Genomic DNA, 21,964 nt, shown 5'->3' with positions numbered 1-21,964 from the left:
GGGTCTTCTGTGTAATTATCTTTATTTTCAAAACCTATTCACAATATCAGCTTTCTCACTGATGAAAATCATGATATGCATATAACATCATGACTATTTATATAGAGGAGGCACAAAATAATACATAGATGTGTCCTTGGAGTAGTAAATGGATAACCTTGCAAATTTGGTGTGTCTGTACTATACTATTGACTCACATTTGGGTCAGTCCCTTTGGTAATCATATCATAGCTTCCATGTATCTTTTATGGCTTATCTTAACCATCAGAATGTCTTCAGAGCTTGCTCTGCTAGTTATGGGTGATGCTGAGGGTTATTTCAAGGTCAGTCATACAGCAAAGCTGATTAGTATAATGCTATAAAAACTATAGATTTTAGAGTCACCCTATTCTGCCTGCTGAGCTATGTGACCTCAGTAAGTTTCATAACTGAGACTCAGTTTCTTGATTTAGAAAATGGAGATTATAATAAAAACTTTGCAGTTTCACTGTGTTTATATATACCCTGTTTACTTGCATGTTTATTTGCAGTTGGAAATGATCTAGTGGAGTACGAAAAAAGAATGTATACTCATGATGTACTATATGTTGGCTAATTGAATTTAAATAAATTTAAAAAAATGTATAATGTGGAAACAAGAGGGGCTGATTGCTGAAGTGAAGGCAAGTGGTGATTAGACTCAGCACATGAGTGGTGAGACCAGAATAAAGATACATCTTTCTGTTCCTTATTAGAACAATATAACATTCATATTAACTACTCATTGATAATTCCAAGAGGGGAAAAACATCCCTGAAAGGAAGTTTTTTTTTTTGTTTTTTGTTTTTTTTTAATTTTTTTATTGTTATGTTAATCCCCATACATTACATCATTAGTTTTAGATATAGTGTTCCATGATTCATTGTTTGTGCATAACACCCAGTGCTCCATGCAGAACGTGCCCTCCTCAATACCCATCACCAGGCTAACCCATCCTCCCAACCCCCTCCCCTCTAGAACCCTCAGTTTGTTTTTCAGAGTCCATTGTCTCTCATGGTTCTTCCCCCCTCCGATTTCCCCCCCTTCATTCTTCCCCTCCTGCTACATTCTTCTTCTTCTTTTTTTCTTTCTTAACATATATTGCATTATTTGTTTCAGAGGTACAGATCTGAGATTCAACAGTCTTGCACAATTCACAGCGCTTACCAAAACACATACCCTCCCCAGTGTCCATCACCCAGTCACCCCATCCCTCCCACCCCACCCCCCACTCCAGCAACCCTCAGTTTGTTTCCTGAGATTAAGAATTCCTCATATCAGTGAGGTCATATGATACATGTCTTTCTCTGTTTGACTTATTTCGCTCAGCATAATACCCTCCAGTTCCATCCACGTCGTTGCAAATGGCAAGATCTTATTCCTTTTGATGGCTGCATAATATTCCATTGTATATATATACCACATCTTCTTTATCCATTCATCTGTCGATGGACATCTTGGCTCTTTCCACAGTTTGGCTATTGTGGACATTGCTGCTATAAACATCGGGGTGCACGTAGCCTTTCGGGTCCCTACTTTTGTATCTTTGGGGTAAATACCCAGTAGTGCAATTGCTGGATCATATGGTAGCTCTATTTTCAACTTTTTGAGGAACCTCCATACTGTTTTCCAGAGTGGCTGCACCAGCTTGCATTCCCACCAACAGTGTAGGAGGGTTCCCCTTTCCCTGAAAGGAAGTTTAAGGTGAACTCTGAATCTGAGAACATTTGAAGCTACAATTCCACAGGCATTCATTACAAATGCCATACTAAGTATGTTCCTTTCTTATTTCAAGATCATATATAGTCAACTCTCATTATTCACCAATTCTGTATTTGCAAATTTACCTACTTACTAGAAATTTTTTGCAATTCCAATATCATTACTCATGATGCCTTCATGGTCATTGTAAGTATGTGCAATATAGCAAAAATTTGAGCTGCCCAATGTCCACGTTTTCAGCTAAGGTTGAACAAGGCAATATTCTGCCTCCTTGTTTTAGCTTTCATACTGTAAAAAAAGTCCTTTTCATAGTCTATTTAGTGCCTGTTTTCTTTTTTTCATTTTTGTGCTTTTTCGTGATTTTGATGTTTGAAATTGCTTCCAAGCATAGTGTTAAATGCTGTCTAGTGTACCTAAGCACAAGAGGCTGTGGTGTGCCTTATGGAGAAAACATTTGTGTTCGATAAGCTTCATTCAGGCATGAGATATACTGCTATTGGCCCTGAGTTCAGTGTTAATGAATCAACAGAATGTATTAAAGAAGGCGTCCTTAAACAGAAACACACATAAAACCAGGTTATATATTCATCAGTTGATGAAAATGTTATGACCAGAAGCTTTCAGGAACCTAACCCTGTATTTCCCTTAGGGGCAATGATTCAGAATTCACTAATCCAGTGTTTGTAGCAACTTTATAGAGCATAACTACTGCAAATAACAAGAATTGACTAGAGTTGATGATGATTCCCCTTTGAGGATGATTTCCTTGCATTGTCTTCTGTTGACCTATAGCAAGAGATAATCTGTAGCCTGTTAGGCAAGTGACCTGGGAGCATGGGAGAGAAGAAAGGACTATTCACTGGTTTTTCAGGCAACTGAAAAAACTGGTGGTTCTCATTGAACCATGGCTCTTCATTGAGAAGTGGGCCAGTGGGGGAGAATCTAAGAGTACAGGCATGCTTCCACACACATTTGCTGAGCGCTTTCTCCATCAGACTAGATGTTGAGATTACAGAGGTGATTTAGACAGTACCCTGCCCCTCAGGAACTCATGGTCTTTGATCCCTCCCTCCCCACTCCCACACTTAGAAAGTGTTGGCTGTGTGCTGGCCGTTGTTGTAGTGCATTACACATGATAGTCCATTTAATCTCCACGGTGACTCCATGAGGAGGTACTACTATCATCACTTTGTAGAGGAGGTCACTGAGGCTGGAGAAGTTGCCTAAATTTACTCAGAAAACAGCAGAGCCAGGAACTGGGTCCTAACAGTGGAGCTACAGACACTCGGGCCCTCATCTGTGAGTCTGCACTGCCCTTCCTGGTTGGGGAACAGGTGTAGAAACAAAGGCAGTCCCAAGTTATAGATGCTCTCTGCGGGCAGTGCTCACAGGGGCTGTGGGAGGCCAGTCTCACCAAGGAGGCTCAGACACTAGTAGGGAAGGGAAGGTGTGAACTAACAACTTGTCAACAGAGCAGAGAGAGCTCAGAGACTGGCGGCCACACAGACTCCATGGGGTCGGAGTTCTGACCACAACTCTACATGGGCCTTCCAAGGCCCTATGAGGCTTGCTTTCAAGAAAACAAGCTTCTGTCAAAAAAGGACAATCATTCCAGTGAGCCTGTCCCTATTGAGTGTGATTAAGTGCAGTTTGAATGCACTTTCCATCAGCATTGACTTTTAAAAGTGATTCTCCTACTGCAGATATGAAATAAAAGCCAGTTTTATCTGGAAGAAAAATAAAACCATCAGTGCTTTGAGTTTTCTTAGGTAAGGGCAAGATTTTCCCCATTCTTCCCACTCCCACACCCACACAGAGCTCCTGAAAAGGGAACTTTGTAAGTCAGCAAGAATGTTACACATCAAAGGGATATTCAGAGTGAGAGACCCAGGGAAGCTAGGCAGATGGAGGCATCTGTGCCAGTCTGAGTCTCCCTCTTGTGATCTGTAGCAATACATTCAGTAAGCATTCCCACACTGAGCAAATTAGGTTCTGGGTTCTTGGGCCCCTCCCTAGGTGAGCACAGCTGGTACAAACATCAACACCCCATTGCCTCGGCTCAGCTGTGATCCATGGGTGCTCCTAACACTCTTCCAGTACAGCTCCTGAGACTCTTCAGTAGCCTAACACTGGAAACCGGGGCACTGGATATTTGAGGGTGACTTCATCCATTCTCAGTGTTGACCACCTCTTCCCCTCCCCACTGTCCTTTGTTTTCCCTCATCACCAGAGGGAATGCAGAGAAGATGTGATTCCCTAAGCAGAAGCCCCTAAATTCTTAATCCTATAGGTGAATGAAACCAGTCAAAGTGTAAATAGAAAGGTGGCGGGGAGAAGGAGGGAAGGACAGGGAGAGCAGGAGAAGGAAGGAAGAAGGAAGGAAGGAAGGAAGGAAGGAAGGAAGGAAGGAAGGAAGGAAGGAAGGAAGAAGGAAGGGTGGAAGGAAGGAAGGAAGTCAGGAAGGAAGGAAGGAAGGGAGGGAAGGAAGGAGGGAGGAAGGAGGAAAGGAGGAAGTGCGGAGGGGAAGAAGGGAGGAGGGGAGGAAGGAAGACATTGGAAATCCTACAACAGTAGATCCAAAACAACCATAGCAAACTTGAAAAAATATTGAGCTCATATTATAAGAAAGTAGTTTTGGTGCTCTTATAAAACCAAGAGAGCATCTTCCAACTTCCCTTTAAGTGTAAGAAATACCTGCACCCACATGTGGGCATACCTAAAGAACAATTCCAGTCCTCAGCTTCTAAAGAGCAATCAGGAGATATATCTGTTGCTATACTGTTTACATATTGGTTGCTAAAACTTATCATTTGTTTTAAGTAGTTGTTCTGCCTCGAATAGAGGCTGAATAAATGAAAATGTGTCTGGATTTCCACTGCTGTGTTTTGGTTTCCTCCATCTAGTCTGTGCCAGGTATTAAAGCTTGGACAGTTTAGTGTTTTTGGGCTAATGGTCACTGCACAGGATGTTGATGAGTCTAACAAGTGATCATCTTTCACTGTAAGTTTAAATAGACCCAGTTTATAAGCCCACTGGTTGTTCTACTTGGCCATGGATGTTAACCAGTGACTTGTTCTTAACTGTATGGAAAGAGCACTGTGGCATTTCATGTGCCAACTATGATTGTTAGTTATTGTCTAGAACATTGTGTTGGAAAGAATTCCAAGGCTGAAATTGTCTCAGTAGGGAACAGTACCATGATCAATTAGCAGTGTTTACCGTGAGTATAGGTAGAAAGAATTGGACAAGTGAGACCTGTCTTTCATTCCTGGATCAGAGCTACAAACATTTGGAAACCAGCTATACCTGGAAATCCTAGGTGGATGGAGAATGAACCATGTTCCTCCCAAGCCATCAAGTTGAGTGTGTAGCTGAGGGAGATTCTTTATCTTCCTGTCTGTTACAACACTTGGTTCCTCTTGTCAACCCACCAAGGCTTTTCTGAGCACCTGTTACTCTCTAGAAGTCTTAGATCTTTCCTTAAGAAGGAGGAAGAGGGGAATGCAGCCTAATGAGCAAATGTAGATAAATGAGATTTTGGAGCAAAGCCAGCTCTGTATTGCTCTTCTAAGTTTTTTCTGATGTAGAGATCCTCTGCTCTAACCTAACCACCTCAGTCCACAGGCTCCAATCCCTGGGTCTGCTGCTTATTTCTGGGTTGCAGAGCAAGATGAAAGCCTACGTGTATTGAGGGAGCAATGAAGGTCAGGGGGAGAAGCTGAACCTTGCTGAAGCAGAGAGAGTCAAACAATAGCAGTTACCAAAGGAAGTGAAGGTGGGTGGACGCCTATACCAGATGGGGACTGTACGTACATCCTCAAGGGGCAGGCTGCTTAGAACCACCCTGTTCCCTCCTTCAGACAAGTCAGGTGGTTTGCCATGCCCTGGACTAGCAGACTGGCAAATCTTTGGAAGTATAAGGGAAAACTTCAGTGATTTCTAGTTTGGTTGGCCTGAGGAAGGGCTTTTCCATCTTTTTCATACCTCAACTCTACATTTGCACTGAGTTTTGGAGGCGTGGGAATTCTGGTATGGCTTAGAAGCCCCAGCATAAGGATAGAACAGTGGATAAAGGCCTCAAGAGAACACCCCAAAGACTGCATTCTTAGAAGGTGTAGCGATTTCTGGACTCTGATTCTGTGAAATGAAATTATACCCACTTTGACATTCATTAGCTCCTATTACATAAGCATATCATTTGTGCTTAAGAGACAGACCACATAAAAGTGGGGAATGAATTGGAGGCAGAGGAAAGGGGAGGCAAATAGCATTTAATGCCAAGCTTTGAGCTTGGTGGTGAGAAGCCTCCTCAGCCTGCCTCTGTGGCTGCCCTCACGTAGCTTACTATCTAGTAAGAGTAGTCTAGTAAGTGCAATGACCTGAGACCCAGCAGGGAGGGCCCAAGGACTCTGAGTCTTCAGAGGAGGGAAGGTTCATCCAGCAGAAGTCTGGGCCAGGAATGAGTAGTGAAAGGAGCACTGGACATGCCACTCATGCATTCATTCACTCAGCCCTTTGACCGACCTTTTATTCCATGTTTATCAACCCCATGTTATGCACTGGGGACACACTGATATGCACACCATGAACTTCCTCGCGGGAAGAACTGAGCTGTACTCATCAGCAGTGTTATTGATGCTGAGAAAGATTTGATGTGCAAGGCGGTGAGCATGCAGGACTGGCTGCTGCAAGCCTCCATGTGGCACTTTGGGGTGCATTAGAGAATGATACCTCTCCTGGACAGACACCACCCACAGGCATGAGGCTTGGCAAACAGAGGCATCACTGTGCACATTAGGAAAAGAGTCCCAGTCTTCTGGCTGTCTCAGTACCCAGCCACGGTGTTGACTTACCCAGTGAGCCATGGGAGTGCCCAGGCACTCTTCTGTAAGGAGCAGCCTGCACATTTGTACACAGCATCCCAGTGGCAGTGGGCTAGAGGCATACACAGCCCAGGTCTTGACTCTGATGTTGTGTAACCTTCAGTGACCCACTTGACCTCTCAAAGTCTCATTTTCTGTGTGTGCGGGCTAGAAACCGTAATATGCACCTACCTTGATTGTTGTGAGCAACAGTCAAATGAGATAATGTATGTAGTGGTGCTCTGGGCCCTGGGAGGCTCTACACAGATGAAATATTATTACTCAATAGATATTGTCTATTGATTAAATAATCAGAGAAATATTTAATAAATCCGCTAATGGGTAAACTCTATATCCCACTACCCCTTCTATTTTTGCTTCTCTGTTTTCTTCTTTCTCCCTTTCTCTCCCCCTTCCCCACTCTCTGTCCCTCTCTCACACTCACACCTACCTTCCACCATCAGCCCTGCCAATTCATAGGCTTACTCCTTCTTTGCTGAAAGACCCTCATCTTTGTTTTCAGGATTTTAGTCAAGAGGCAGGTTTTCTGTGGGGTTAGAACTGGACACAACTCAGAACCAGATGGTGTCCTTTAGGCCATACCTTGCTTAGTTTCTTGCAGAAAGGATTTTTCTTAAAAAGGACATAAAAAATAAACAGTCAAGAAGTGTTTGTCCCCAATAGCTTTATTGGAAAGCATTATTGGGCCAAATGAACTGAGCTGAGCATTTGCATTAATTAAATTGACCATAAACCCGGCATAATGTTTCATTTCACCTTTCTCCTGGCATGATGGTGCCTGAGTGTTTTGGAACTGAAATACATACCCGCTGGCAGGGATGGCTGAAAGATCAGCAACAATCAATGTTTGTAATCAAAGAAGATTAAACTCGGTATTAATTAACAGAAATCTAATGATCAACACTGATATGGGGCAGAGTGCCCAAGCCTGCGGTGCATGCACAGAAATGGAGGTAATTAAACACTGGACCCTTCTGGAAGGAAAAAAAAACTTTTGTTATTGTTGAGTGAAAATCTGTGTGTATAGCCCAATTCTTTAACCAATGGGGGATCAAAGCGAGTGTTGTAGGAAATCGGGACAGTGTGAAATGCAGCTCTTGACCTGCATTTTCAGGGTGCTTCTGGCCCCATAGGAATTTAGAGTAGTATTAAGAGAGGGGGCTTACTCCTGTGTTCAAAGCCTAGCCCCGTCACTAGCTGTGTGATCCTGGGAAAGTTACCTAAACTCTCTGAGTCTCCATTTCCTCTTTAGGTGATAGTAATAATCGTACGTATCTCAGAGGGCTTTTGTGAGGATTTGGTGATGTCTGAAGTGGTGAAGATAGAAAAGCAGGATGGTTTCTTGAGCAAATGCTCCTTACTGGGCCCCATCTTTATAGACAGGAATACATGTAATCCTCAGAGCCAACATATGAGGTACACAATAATAAGCCCATCTTCAAAGATGAACACGGCAAGGAAATTAGAAAAGAGGAAATACTGGAACTGCATAAATGTCCTAGTGAGGATTTCATGGCTCTCGTTTATCAAGAGGACTAACTATATGGCCTCTACTACATGCTACTCATTCATTGCCTCCTCCATTCACCTGCGATCTTCAAAACCTCCTACACACATGAGGAGAGGGAAACTCAAAGTGGTTAAGGGTATGAGTCCATGCTGGAGCTGGACTCACTCTCAGATGCACCTGGCTCCAGAGCCCAGACTCTGTCCCACTCTGCCTGGTGGTGTCCGGAGGAGGGAGGAGGCTAAATGGAAGATGGCAGTCATCTACTTTCTCTGTCAACCACATTTGTGACAAAATGAGACAAACTCCTTTTTTGGGAGATGCCTGCCATCTGGTTGTGAGGACAGAGTTCATAAGCAGAGAATGGAAGAACATATGCGACCCACTGTCAACTCAGTGTAATCCCGGTGTCCCCGGGAGCAATTCATGTGTTGGGCCGGTAAAGAACATGATCCTCTACTTCGAGGCCAGATTGTCTGTGCACAGGACAGTGATGCAGGGATCCACCTTGTCTTCCTTGTGGGTCGGTGGATCTATGATTGGAAACCCTGGTCTAGGAGATGACAAGTACCACAGAAACACTCAGCATTTCCAAATGATTTCATTAAAGCCCACAGAAGCCCACAGAATGGTTGAAAAGCACATCCATTATAATCTAGCTGCTGATAGCAGATTCTGAAAGCTGTGGTCCAGAGTGGTCCTAAGGGAGGGCTTGGCTTGAGGCTCACTCCTCTCCAACAGACCCAGTAAGATATCTGCATTTGACCTCTCATCCTAACATGGAGACAATTTAGCACCATTGGATAGTCTTGCAACAAAGTAATAATTTAAGAGGAATTACTCCCTAACATCCTCATCGCCAGATAATTCGTTACCAGCGTCTCTGGGTGATTTCCTTCCCAGGGAGCATCATAATCACTTTGTACTGGCTCACCAAACAGCTGATGGCTCGGTGCATCATTGCCCCCAATCGAATGGATTTACAGCGCCATTGCATTCTGAGATCATTTATCCCCGAATCTCTCAGAGGTCACCTCTACTCATCAGGGCCCCAGATACACGAGAGGGCAGAAGCCCCAATGCCAGCCCGTGTCCAAGCAGGAAAGGGCAAGTGGCAGGTTATTCAGAGTGCTTTTGTCCACTTGCCTCCCCTCCAGGCTAACTGCTTCATTTCACGGGAAGCTCTTTGTGTTTAGTAGCATAGGAAGCTGCTTACCAGGCTTGATTAGTTTCAAAGGAAGGAAAGCTTTTGAAATCCAAACTAAGTGTGCTTGTGTCATGCAGATACACAAATGTGTGTGGGTTCCTAGCTGAAGCAAAATGTGTTTACTTTAGCTTCTAGAATAAAAAGTACAAACAGAAAAGAATACATGATGTAGAATTCTATTTATAAAAAGTTTCAGAACAGGTAAAACTAAGTTATGGGGATAGAAACCAGAACAAACAGTAGCTGGAGAAACAAACGTTAACTGGGAAAGAGCGCAAAGCAATTTTCACGGTGATAAAAACATTCTACATCTGGATTGCGATGACGGCTACACAGGTATATCCGTTGTCAAAACTCATCATGGCACATCTAGCACTTGTGTATTTTATCATATGTATTTCAATGTAAAAAATAAAGGGGGGAAAGGTACAAAATGCCTAAAAATATACGAGATTGAAGTCTTATGGAAGGAGAACGTCCCAAAAAAAAAAAAAAAAGTACAAACAGAAAACAACTCTGCATTCTCCAACCTCCTTCTTAATATTTCTTGCTGGTCATGATAATAGCGCTGTGTTTAAAGCTGCTGCCGGGGCTGTTTTTCAAAGTGAAGCCATTAACTCTCTGCCCTTCTAGAATGGAGGAAGTGGGCAAAGGGGAAGTTGGATAAAGGACCACCTTCCCTGTTTTTGTTTTGCTCACACATAAATTCATAAAAACCTATGGAGTGATGTGGGAAAAGAAAACTTAAGACTTTTTTGAACAAGTTAAATCTAGGTTCACATCCCAAATTTTCCAAGACTCGCTGAGTGTCTTGGGCAAAGTTACTTAATGTTGCTGGCCTCAGTTTCTTCCCCTCTGATATGAGACACAGAACATCAATTTAATCATTATGCATAGGACATAAAAAATAAGGTCAGCAACTAATTCCTCATGAGGGAAATAGGAAAAGAAGTGAGATCTCATATAGGAAGGGGTATGCCCAGTGTCCAGAACACAATAGCCAATCAGTGAGATTATAATAACTAAAAAGACTGATTATTAAAATCTAATATGCTGTATTTTACATCTCATCATATTGATTACTACATGGGGAAATCATGAAGTGTTTAAGGAAGGTTGGCAATGTCCTTTTCAGTCTTGGTTCAGTTTTGAAAACTTCAAAGGAAATAGCTCTTATACACATGGACCCAGTTCTTTGGGGGTTCAGACCCCCACCCCCGTGTCCTCCTTGGCTCTCTCATTCCCTTGTCATTTGTGATGTAGTCAGATGAAGACCCAGGATGTGGGAGAAAATTATCTCACAATTTAAGGGCAAAATTCCTAAAGAATGACATTTCCTTTGCAATCAGACTCACCATCTTTGAATTCTTGTTGGTTGGAAAATATACTTACTTCCCTCTTTTTCTTAAAAGTACTGATCACCCAAGGGGCTCCTGGGTGGCTCAGTGGGTTAGCTGTCCAACTCTTGATTTCAGCTCAGGTCATGATTTCAGGGTTGCAAGATCAAACCCCACGTGGGGCTCTCTGCTCAGCACAGAGTCTGCTTAAGATTCTCTCCCTCCCTCTCCCGCCACCTCGCATACACATGCACACTCTCTCTAAAAACAAACAAAAAAAACAATACTGATCACCCAAGATACTGTAAAATACTTCACTTGTAATTCAGTTACTCCTCACCAGTGTTATGGATGAGGAAACTAAAGTCTCATAGGTATATGTGGCCTTAGCATGACTCCAAGATTCATAATTTGTTTCTATATCACATATGAATCAGGATAATAATATTAAAGTGCAGAGGAAAACTCTATACAAAGTGTTGTGAGAAAATCAGTGAGCTGTGAGCTGCCCTGTCAGAGCCCTGGGGCCTCATATCGCATTAGTTCCTAATGGATGCTTGCTTTTGGTTTCCTCTTCACCCCCAGCCAGGGCCTCCTCAGAAAGCCCACCAGACCAGTCCCCTGAGGTAACTTGCCCTCTCTGTTGACTCATGGTGTGGGTGTCAGAGCACTCGAGAAGCCTTCCAACAGTTTACTCCTGGCTACTTAACTGTAGGAAGGTGCTTTGTAGTTGGTCAGTTCACATCACCAGGAAGGGCATCCTCACCCTCTCTCTCCCTGTCAGCACTCTCTGAGGGTCTAGATTAATTCCAAAAGGACACAGGACTGGAGCAGCTCACAAAACCTCAGAGGATGTTCGATGGTTGAAATTACTTGGGGAAGCAGCAGAGCCATGAGCCACAGTGAGTTCATACGATGTGGGACAGAAGCCTTGGAAAGATCGAGATTGGTGTGAGTTGTGACCATTCAAGGAGAGTTTCCTGGGTGATATGGGCTCACACTTGGTCAGGTAGGATTTGGAGAGGCCAAGGAGGATGGAATCGGGGGGCAAAAGAGCAAAGATACAGAGGCAGAGGCCAGCACTTAGGGCCTAGAGACCAGAGACAAGGGAGGCCTGGCTGCCTGGGCTCTGACGTGGCTTGGGTAGAGAACCCGGATACAAACTGGAGACCTGCCTTCCATATTCCTCCCAGAGAACAAAGAATACACCTTTCCTTTCCCACCCAAAGTAGCTCCATGGGTGTGGGAACACTAGGGAATGCCCCAAGTGTAAGCAGAGAGAGTCGGGGTCCCCAGAAAAAGGAAAGATGACACAGCTTTTGGACACAAGAGAGGTCATTTTAGGCCCCCAGCTATCTTCTGTGATCTCTGCCCTACCAGCTCTACTACTTGCCCAAGCACACTTCTTGCAGAACTTCCTAGGAGATGTCAGAATTACTGGGAGGTGTCAGAATTACAAAGAAATGCAAAAACCTTAGTAGTTAAGGATTTTAAGGGGACAAAGGGAATACAAAAGCTAACACTCTCTACCAGGCCTGGAAATAGCCATACCCTATCAGAGACAATAAATCAGTGGTAAAAAAAAAAAAAAATTCCCAATGCTGTTTCAAAAATAAGTAAGGCCCTGAATTCCTTTCCAGAGATCCCATCCAGTGGATCCCAGCTCTGGCAGCCTGCCCACACCCCCTCCTTGCCGGCAGTTACCTCTGCTTCATTAGAATGTTAACACCTCCACCAAAGGAGGAAGGCAAACCTTATTTACATAATAGACTGTGTACGTAAAGGCACGCTTCCTTATGGCACATGCATGACCTTCCCTCTGCCTCTACTGTGTGATGACAAAGCTCCCCTTTCTGAATATTCATCCCAACCCTAAATAAAAGCAACCCACTCACCCTTGCCTGGGGAGGTGTGGCTCTGGAAGTTATTCCCTGTGATCTCTTTAGTTGCTGCAAATGAAATTTCCTTTGTGTGACAGCCCTACCTTGTATAGCCTCTGCCTGTAACTCACAAGGAGCGAACTCAACGTTAGTTCAGCTACACAAGGCTACGTACGAGCTCTAGTGTCTAGAGAGGGAGCCCCAGACAGTACCATAACCATTCACAGGATGAAGTGGGATGCTCCTTCCCTCAGCTTGTCCACTTGGAAGTCCCCGTGAGTCTCCTGGCTTCCAGGAGGCAGTCTTTCCTGTGTGGTTCTATTACCATGCACCACCCCCCCTCAACCCTTAGCCCACACTCCCAGCCACTGTGAGAAAGGGTCTGGAGTGGAGGCAAGAGCAAGGGCAGGGGGAGGGGACCACCATGCAGCCAGGTGCTCTCTCAGTCTGGGTCTTCTCTGACACACAGACTCCAGTGTGGGAGTGACCCCCAGCAAGCTCAAGTATGAGAGTGAAGAACATGAGACAGGGAAGGGAGCAAAACCAACAAACAGTCCAGTAATGCATGGGTTACTGCTGTGGGCATCTGGGTGCGATCCCACTGGGGACCTTCCGAGAGGTAATTAGGGTCACCAGCCATCGCAGTCTGTGCAGACTGACCCAGCGTTAGCCCTGAAAGTCCTACATGCCAGGAGTCCCCTCAGCCCCTTGCAGACGAGGATGGTCACAGGTATCGTGTAGAATGAGCACCAAAGGATGGGGATGTCGGAGTATTTGACGACACACGTCCCTCACTGGTTGAGTGTTGCCTCTCAGCATCGGCACTTCGGGGCTGCCCCTCATAAGCAGCTGAGCAAGTGACTATAGCACAGGGAAAGCCTTTGGGCAGGGCAGCCAGGAGATGCAGGCCCTTGAGGTGAGAAGTTGTCAGCATACACAGAACAGTGTGTGGAACTTCAGGTGAACTTGACATGGGCCGGGAGGGATATGGGCAGTAGCAGCTGGGATCTCAGGTCTCTGTTTATGTTAAACCGTTTCATTGTTCCTGGAATTCTGCTAGGCAGGGATGATGAGGTAAGTTGCAGGTCTGAGGAGTTAAGTTGCTTCCCCCAAGGTCACTGGCTTTGTTTCCTCCACAAGATACATCCAGCCTCAAAGCCCGTGCTCCTTGCCTTTCACATGAGGCCTCCAGTTACTTATTTTTCCTCCAGCCATCTCCAATGGCATCGAGGCCAAGACAGATTCCTTATGAATAGTTCTGCAGATACTGCTGCAAAGAGAGACTATTGAAAAGCATCCTAGAATTTAGTTTATAATAGCTCACCTTGAAAAATAACAAGGTTAAGGGGAAAGAATGTTCTATTCAATTCTCTTGTAATTAAGAGAACTTTTCTGCTTTGCATGCTGCATAATTGAATTATACCACCGATTAATTTTTTAAATAATTATTTGTAGATTTGTTTCCCCTACTGGTGTACTTTTTTTTTTTTTTAAATAATACACTTTGCCACTTAATAAAGCAGATAGATGCTGGGGGAGAGACGGTGGAGGAGATATTCTTTGTGCTCAGTGGTTCCATCATTACTATTGATTGCACAGTCTTATTATTCACCTTGAAGACATTGCAATTAATAGAAATGGAAATGAAGGAATATCCATGTTCCGTGAGGCTTCATTGAAGGAGGAAATAAACAATACATGTAGACAAGTAATAATTCTTTGTTGGCCATGACAGTGGTGTTCCCAAAGGAAGGATTACCCCGCATCTTAAGCAAGCAGCTGAGGCTCTCCCTGCTGGGGCTAGGTGCCATCCCCTGTGTAGGCCAGCTAGCAGGTCCGAGGCCCGCCCTGCTGCACACCCAGCCCCGCTGACCTGACTGCGGTCTGCTGAATAAGGTGGCATGATCAGGGTGGTCTGAGACGGCCCTTGCCCGACCTCCTCCGTCTACTTGGTATTCAAGACTGAGGACTCTAAATTGGATTACGTTAAGTCATTCTCTAGATCCCTGGATAGTTGGGGCCTGAATCATGAGGTGAGCCAGTGGGAGCAGACCCTGGTGCTCACAAGTGTTATCCTCATGTGGCGTGGTCCCCACAGCCCAGTCTTGCCCCTGCCTCTTCCCTGCCCTCCTTCCCAGCACTGCTTGCTGTCATGCCCTGGTGCCCCAGACTACTCAGTTTCCCCCACCACCCCGGCCCCCTTCTCTCAGGCCACCTCCTTGTCTGCAAAGCCCTGCCTCTCTTCCTTCTCAGGCCAATGGCTGCTGATGCTTTAGGACTTGGCCAGCTATCCCCTGCCCTCAGGCGGCCTCCTATCCTGGTTCGGAGTATGTGGTCGTCTCCTGGACAGACCTCAAAGAATTCTGCAGGAATGAGCACTGTGCTTCTTTGTTTCTGTCCCAGGCCCAGCACAGAGTGTGGTTACAGAGTCGTGCCAGGAAATGTCTGCTACTCAAGTGAACTTATCTTTGCACATTTACAATGACCTCTTTGCCCATGCCCCCAAAGGTTTTGGTTTTGTTTTGTTTTTTTTAATAAATGGGGTATAATTTAAATATGGTAAAGTTCAATAATGTTACAGGTATAAAAGGATTATTGTTTACATATATATAGAAGCATGTAGCTAGGGTACAGATAAAGGTATGGAACAACATTGTCAGCACCCCAGAAAGCCCCCTCTTTGCTCCTTCCAGCCCTCCTGCCTCCCACCCCAGGGTAACCAGTCTTCTGATTGTAACCAGTCTATCACCATTGATCAACCTTGTCTGTTGAAAGTTTTTACATAAATAGAATCATACAGCAGGGACATTTGTGTCTCACTTCTTTACCTCAGCATGATGTCTTTGGGGTTTATCCCAGTGGCATTTTATGTGCCCTGAGCTCTTCCCCTGGGGAGCTCCCCTATTCAGATGCCTACTGGGGAGCCCTGACTGGGGAAAGACAGGGTCAAGCCCAGGGCTGCAGACAGAGCTTCCACCAGCGGCTGTATGCTCAACATCAGAGCTCGGGCACTCGGATGGTGGTCAGGTCGCTTCTGCGTGACCATGCTTGAGTCTAGAAGCTGAAGCTCATTGAGAAGAAGCAGCCAGTGTCCTCCCAGGAGATGAGCAAGGAATACATGGAGAAGGGAGACACTGTCAGTGATGGCTAGGGGCAGATGGCTGTCCTCTCAGGAAACCCCTGATTTGCTCTGCCAAGTCACCGCCTCTGAGGTGACGTGCCTTCTTGCTCACTGCAGCAATGCAGCTGTTTCTGCTCAGGCCCTCATTAGGTGAGTTCAGGCAATCCGGTGACATCTGCTTAACTGTGGTGGACATGCGTCTCTAAAAAAGGCTTGTGGCCTGCCTTGTTTGTCCCTATGTCCCCAGTACCAGCAGATGCCTGGTGCATAGAATGTGCTCGGCAAAATAGCTGTCCAATGAACAAACGAGGGGGAAAAATGAGCAAATAGTCCCATCTTTTGCTCCTTCAAATACCTTTAAGATGATGATCAGGGCTCCTTCCTCACTCCGCCCTAAGGAAGCTCCCCTCAGTGCTCTCTTGGTTTGCCCTGAGGTGAGCAGGACTTCGCAGGAGCACAGTAGGCCCTCACCAGACATTTAACCCAGCCCCCAGCTTGTTGCACTCTCTCATCAGGCCCCACACAGTCTGTCCCTGCCTGGAGCCGGGCCCTACTTTGCTCCCCTCTGTGCGTACAGCCCGCACAGGGCCTGGGCCAGAGAAGGGAGCTTGGTGAATTGTGCAGGCAACAAACTGGAATATTCATGTCCTCTCTTAAGTAAAGGAAAGTTTTAGCAAGAGAGAAGAAATGTCCAAAGTAGGTTACATCCTGAGATTCCTGACTCTTACATAATAATATGTGTGTAAACAGAAGTAAATATTACCATTTCAGTGTCCACATCCCCTCCCCTCCTCTGCCCCACCAGTGGCTGCTGGCTCTCTCCTGTTAGATCCTGTGCCCTCTTTGTGCCGAATCATGGCAATGGGTAAGCAGGGAAACTGAGGGGAAGAATGTCAGGCTGGATTTATTTGCATTGAAAAAGGCATGACATTTCTGGTGGGAGAGAGTAGACTGGAGGTAGGTGGAAGGTATAAGGAAAGAGGATGGCATGAGGCAAGGAGGGCCGGTTTGAGGAGAATTTTTGAGCTAGCAGAGTGAAGACAGTAACTGAGAAGCAGCTGCCGTGCCTGTGAGGGGCTGGGAAAGAGAAAGAGGGTGTTCAGGAGGTTTTGCCGTGCGTAATGGATGAACTCTCCTCAGATTCTGAGACAGCTCAGTAGACACTTGCGCTTCTGCTCCGTTGTTTTGGATATTAAACTGGAGCGTCTTCCAGAGTGCCATGCCACACCTGGAGCCAGGGGCAGACCAGCTTCCTGCCCACTTTGCATGCAGTGACCCCGGGACTTGTAGGGGAGGCTGGGCCCTGGGGCAGAAGGGCCAGGCCTGCTGCAAGGAAACTTGAGAATTGGTACGAATGACCCAACATGTCTGGGGACAGCCCCAGCCTTTGTGCAGTGAGGACTTTGGTACACTCAGCTTGATCTGGGATGTTAGTAAATAACTCACATTCATCCAAAAGCCGATTCTGAAGGATTGGCAGAGCCTTCCTAGGACTGAGAAGGATTTTGAGTCAGGATGGAGGTTCAGTAAAAAGAGTGACATGATTGACATAACTGACCATCAATGTCTGTCCCACACGCCATGGAGAGCACAGTGGCTGTGGTTTAGAGTTTCCCTAAAGCTCCTTTCAAGGCTCAAGGTCGAAGTGTGAGTGTGAGACAATGCGCGTCCATGTGTACGGCAGATAGCCTCACGAGGGATGGGTGGCATCATTAAATATTTAAAATCTCATTCAAAGAGTACTTCCTAGAGGGTAGGAACTCTGTAAAATGCTTTTGAGTGAGTTCTTAAATAAATGCATATGGGTGCCTTGATTACTGGAATATAATATGAACAAATTATTTTTATTTTAACAAGCATTTATTGCCAACAATGTCGAAGGCAAAGGGGCAGCTACCAGGAAGGAGAGTGTTCCTGCCCTCAGTGAGCTCATGGACGTTGAGAAACTTTCAGAAATGAAACAAAACAAAACAACACAAAGAAAATAAAACAAAACAAAAACAAACAAAACTTCCAACAAGCTCCTCCTAATCACATCAGCCTTACGGCCACTGGTGCCTGAGAAAGTGTATATTGGTAACGTCTCGCTTCAGGTAGAGCAGGGTACAGAGTTGTGTAATCCCCGTTATTTTGCCCACATCTCTTAATCTAGAAACATGGGGGGTTGGGACACTTCCAGCCACCTCATTAATTTACTCTGAGAAATGCTCGCAGGCCCCATTTCCAGGCCACTTGCTGAAATTTTCTGGAACAAAGGTCTTAGATTTAAAAAGCTTGGTAGTCTGATTCTTCAACCCACAGCTGATCAGAAGTGGCGAATTTTGAGATGGGGGGTGGAGGTGGTGAATCCTAGAGGGAGCCCTCTGATCAAGATTAGAAAAGACACTATCAAAGAGACAGTGAGAGATGAGTCTGAAACATAAGAAGGCGGAAAGCGGACACAAAACCAATGAAAGCCCAGCCTTAGGGGTACTGCCCACTCCTCTCAACCACTGACCCTCCAGGCACAAGCTGCTGCATCAGTTTAGCTAACTGGTCCAAAGAGAACAGGCATGGGGACAGGGATGCTTCCTGGAGGGGACAGGCAATTGGCCATGCCCATCCCAGAGAAATAAAGCTCAGCAGCAGGATTCTTTCAGACACTGAGCCCACCAGCCAGACACGACAAGTCCTGCTTGCCAAAGGATGGTGAGGATGCACAGCTGAATGAGGTCCTCCGCACATACTCCCTCAAACATCACTAACAGCAGCCGCACCCTCAGGCGCTACAGGGGTAGGCAGGTGGCACAGAGGTTACCGTGGGCCTGGAGAGGCTGGGCGGGGCCGGAGAGCATGCAGTGCCCAGGGAACGGCAACATATGGGAATGAAGGCCAGCTGAGGCTGGACTTCTTGATTCTCTGAGAAGGTAGAATTTGGGGCTGCCCATGAAATCTCCCAAGTATAAAATAGTAACAACAAATTCAATTTTTTAGAACACTTTATAGACCAAAGAAACTTTGTTACTTTTTTTGTTTGTTTGGCCCAAAGATTCCTTCCTGTCTCCTCTTCCCTTCCCCCCATGTGTGATCTCTATCTGCTTGGAGGGGTGTTATTATCCTGTGTACACAAAGGAAGCTACCTTACAGAGTGGTGCGGTCATTTGCCAAAGTTCCCGGAGCTAGTGGCTGAGTTTTGCAACTAGGTGTGAGTTCAGAAGAGACTCACATTTCTCTAGTCTTACAGTGTGTGTATTACTTTAGAATTTTGAGTGTGCCAACTTTTACCGTTGGCAACCCATCCTGGGAAAGCTGAACAAGGGAATGTTCCATTGCGAAAGAGTCTCTGAGCTTCTGTTTCCAGAGGGAAAGTGGTGATCACCTCTCAAAATGGCTTTCTCTCCTAAAACTGAGCTGTCATCATGATATACAGGGATGTACAGCCGAGCTGGGGATGAGGTGCAATTTAGGGATTGTCACGGTCTTCAGACTTCATATTTTCCTACTGCAACCAGAGGTTTACCCCTTTATTCTTTAGGTAGGTAGGTAGGTAGGTAAGTAGGTAGGAGGGTGGGTGGCTGGGTGGATGGATGGATGAATAGATAGGTAGATAGATAGATGGATGGACAGGTAGATTTCATAATACAGAAGGTTCTGAAGACTAATACAGCAAAACATTGTTTTCCTACTACCCAGCTTGAGAAATAAAACATCACCATCTCCAGTGAGCCTGTGGTGTCTGTGGGGCTGATTGCATTGCTCTCATTTTTTGGAGGAGGAATAAGGACTTTAAGAGGGGTTAGGAGATGGGCACGAGTCCCCCAGATGGTGGCAGAGTCGGACTTGCACCCTGGGCCTCCTCCGCCTGGCTCTGGGGCGCATCCCCCTCCCGGGCACCGCACTGTTTTCTCTTGGTCCTGGGCCACTCATTTAGAGGCAAAAACAGATGAGTCCGAACAGAAAAGTGATTCCTCCTCAGACTGAAAATAACAAGCCTCAGTTGAAATTTGTTTTTCCAATTTATTTATGCATTCTTTTTTTCCTTTTAACTTCTCTCATTAATTGATAATGTTCCCTCCCAATCAGTGTCTTTGATTGTTTCTCCCCTTAAAGCTTAGGACTGAGAGTGGGTGGGTGGCATTTAAGTTATGACTTACTTAGAAAATTGATATTGGCATTTTCTGCATAACTTGCCTTTCTTCAGCGAGTTACTTTGCTCCAATTCTCTGTTAGAAGCTCCAACCCTAAAGGAGATACAGGCTAATTAAGAATTGGAAGCTGGTAAATTTCACGTTGGGCAGCTAGTATGTGCTTTTGGCAGGAATTGATGCAATTATTGATCAATAAAATTGTCATCCGAAAGAACATCTCCTTTTTTTTTTTAAGAGAAAGGAGTGAAGTATTTATTATTGAAATCAAGCCTTTACTTCAAAGATGCAGTAATGACATATGAAAACCAGGTAGGTTTTTGTCCAAATGAAGAATTATATATATTTTTATAATTTTATATTTTATATATAAATGCTATTACATTTTTTAATGAAAGAACAAATTGAGCTTCATATTTATTGCTGAGCTAAAAAGCACCATACTAGGCCCCCCATAATTACTTAATAGATGCTTGTCAAATTGAACTGAATTGAAAAGTTGTCAAGATACCATCACCCTTAATCAGTCTTTAAGGTAAAACAGCCAATTGTAGGTCTGTTCCATATATATAATATTGATGAAGTCCTAAAGAAAACGTAAGAGTAATTTTTTTTTTCAAAGAAAATAGCATTATTCACAAACCGCAGGGAATTGTGAGAATCAAGTTCTCAAATCAAGGCTGTGTGCTGCATTGTGGATTTCCTAGCTCAAGAGCCACTCTGTCCGGATGGTCCCTGCCACAGGGGCCTATTATCTGTAGAAAGAAAAGCTCAAGCTGCACAAATCTTTTCTCAAAGTTGATCCAGATTTCTGTCCAAAACTGCTCATTCTGAAGGCTTTCCTTTCCCATCATCTTCGGGTTACATTGCTCAACATCACGACTCCCTCTGTCAACAGCCTGTGTTTGCTGGGCTGGCGGCAGAGCTTCTGCACGCGGTGGCCTGCTCAGCGTAACACCAGGGGCAGGGGGATGGTCGGAGCTGGGACCAGTGACAGGGCTAGAGTCAGTATGGGCTCTGTCCTGGGGGCTCCCCATGCTGTCCTGCCACCCGCCCTCCCACCCCTGCCCCAGGAAAGCCGAGCCTGAGACAAAGGCTTGCATGAGTCCAGGGGCCAAGATTGGGGCACTAGACAGGGTACAAATTTGGATGGAGGGAAGAAAAGCCGATGCAAAGCAACGTGCTACAGTTAGTCACCACTGTGAAGGGCCCTGGAGCATAAAAACTGTCTCGTAAAGCTTTCTGTGATGCAGAGAATGTGCTCTGTGTTTTCCAGAATTGCATTCGCTAGCCACATGTGGGCGACTGAAATGTGACTCATGAGACGGAGGACTGAATTTTTTATTTATTTCATTTTAAGTAATTTTTATTAAGGATTATGCACAGACTGTGTTTTCAAGTTGCAGGCCGAAGGGGTGGAAAAAGTATCATTTACCCGCTAGCTCTGTCTCCCGTCCTCAGGGGGCATTACTCCCCACATTCCCCTTAGCCTTTGTGGGTGCAGGCAGTTTGTACAGGCACCACCCCCACCTCCCACGCCACTGCTGCGTCAGATTAGCTACAGGTACAAAGCAGGAGCTCTTGCAGGAGCTGGCGAGATACTGGTGTGTGAGGCCGTTTGCAACAGACGTGGTTCTCAGAGCTGAGCGGGCACCAGGAGCTCCTGGACAGCTTGTTAAAACACAGATTGCTGACGGCCACCCCTAGGGCTTGTGACGTGCCCTATGCACGCCATGCACCAGATGATCCTGACGCCCCTGCTGCTGGTCAGATGATCACATTTCCGGAGTCCTTGGGCTAACATAAAATGTGGGCCAGAGGATGTGAGTTGGAGCTCAGGTGACCAACCATCCCAGTTTGTCCAGGACTGCGGAGAGGAGGTGCCCTGAAACATGAGACTTTCAAGTGTCAAAACCAGAACAGTCCTGGAATAACGGGGCCAAGTCAATCCGATCACCCTTGCTGGAGGTGTCCTAGCGCATTGCCACCTGTGCCTCAGTGACTTCACCTGCCACGGGGGAAGTTTAGACACAGTCCTTCCCGCCTCCCAGGGTGTTTGTGGAGAATCAGGGTGGTGGTATAGCACCTGAGAAATTTTAGTGTCAGGCTTTAAGGTGAGCTGCTTCTCCAACAGCAAAGGTCCTATTGGCCTCTTCAAGCAAGAG

General features: G+C 45.5%; 1 protein-coding gene across 1 annotated transcript in view; it reads left to right on the top strand.

The window, feature by feature from the left end:
- The window catches only part of CLSTN2 (calsyntenin 2), a 610,129-nt gene that overhangs the window by 320,236 nt on the left and 267,929 nt on the right, over positions 1-21,964 (top strand). The window lies entirely within an intron of this gene.

Source organism: Halichoerus grypus, chromosome 1, assembly GCF_964656455.1.
Source record: "Halichoerus grypus chromosome 1, mHalGry1.hap1.1, whole genome shotgun sequence".
Lineage (NCBI taxonomy): Eukaryota > Metazoa > Chordata > Mammalia > Carnivora > Phocidae > Halichoerus > Halichoerus grypus.
Note: the sequence above shows the minus strand (reverse complement) of the source record. Positions and strands in the feature narration are given on the sequence as shown.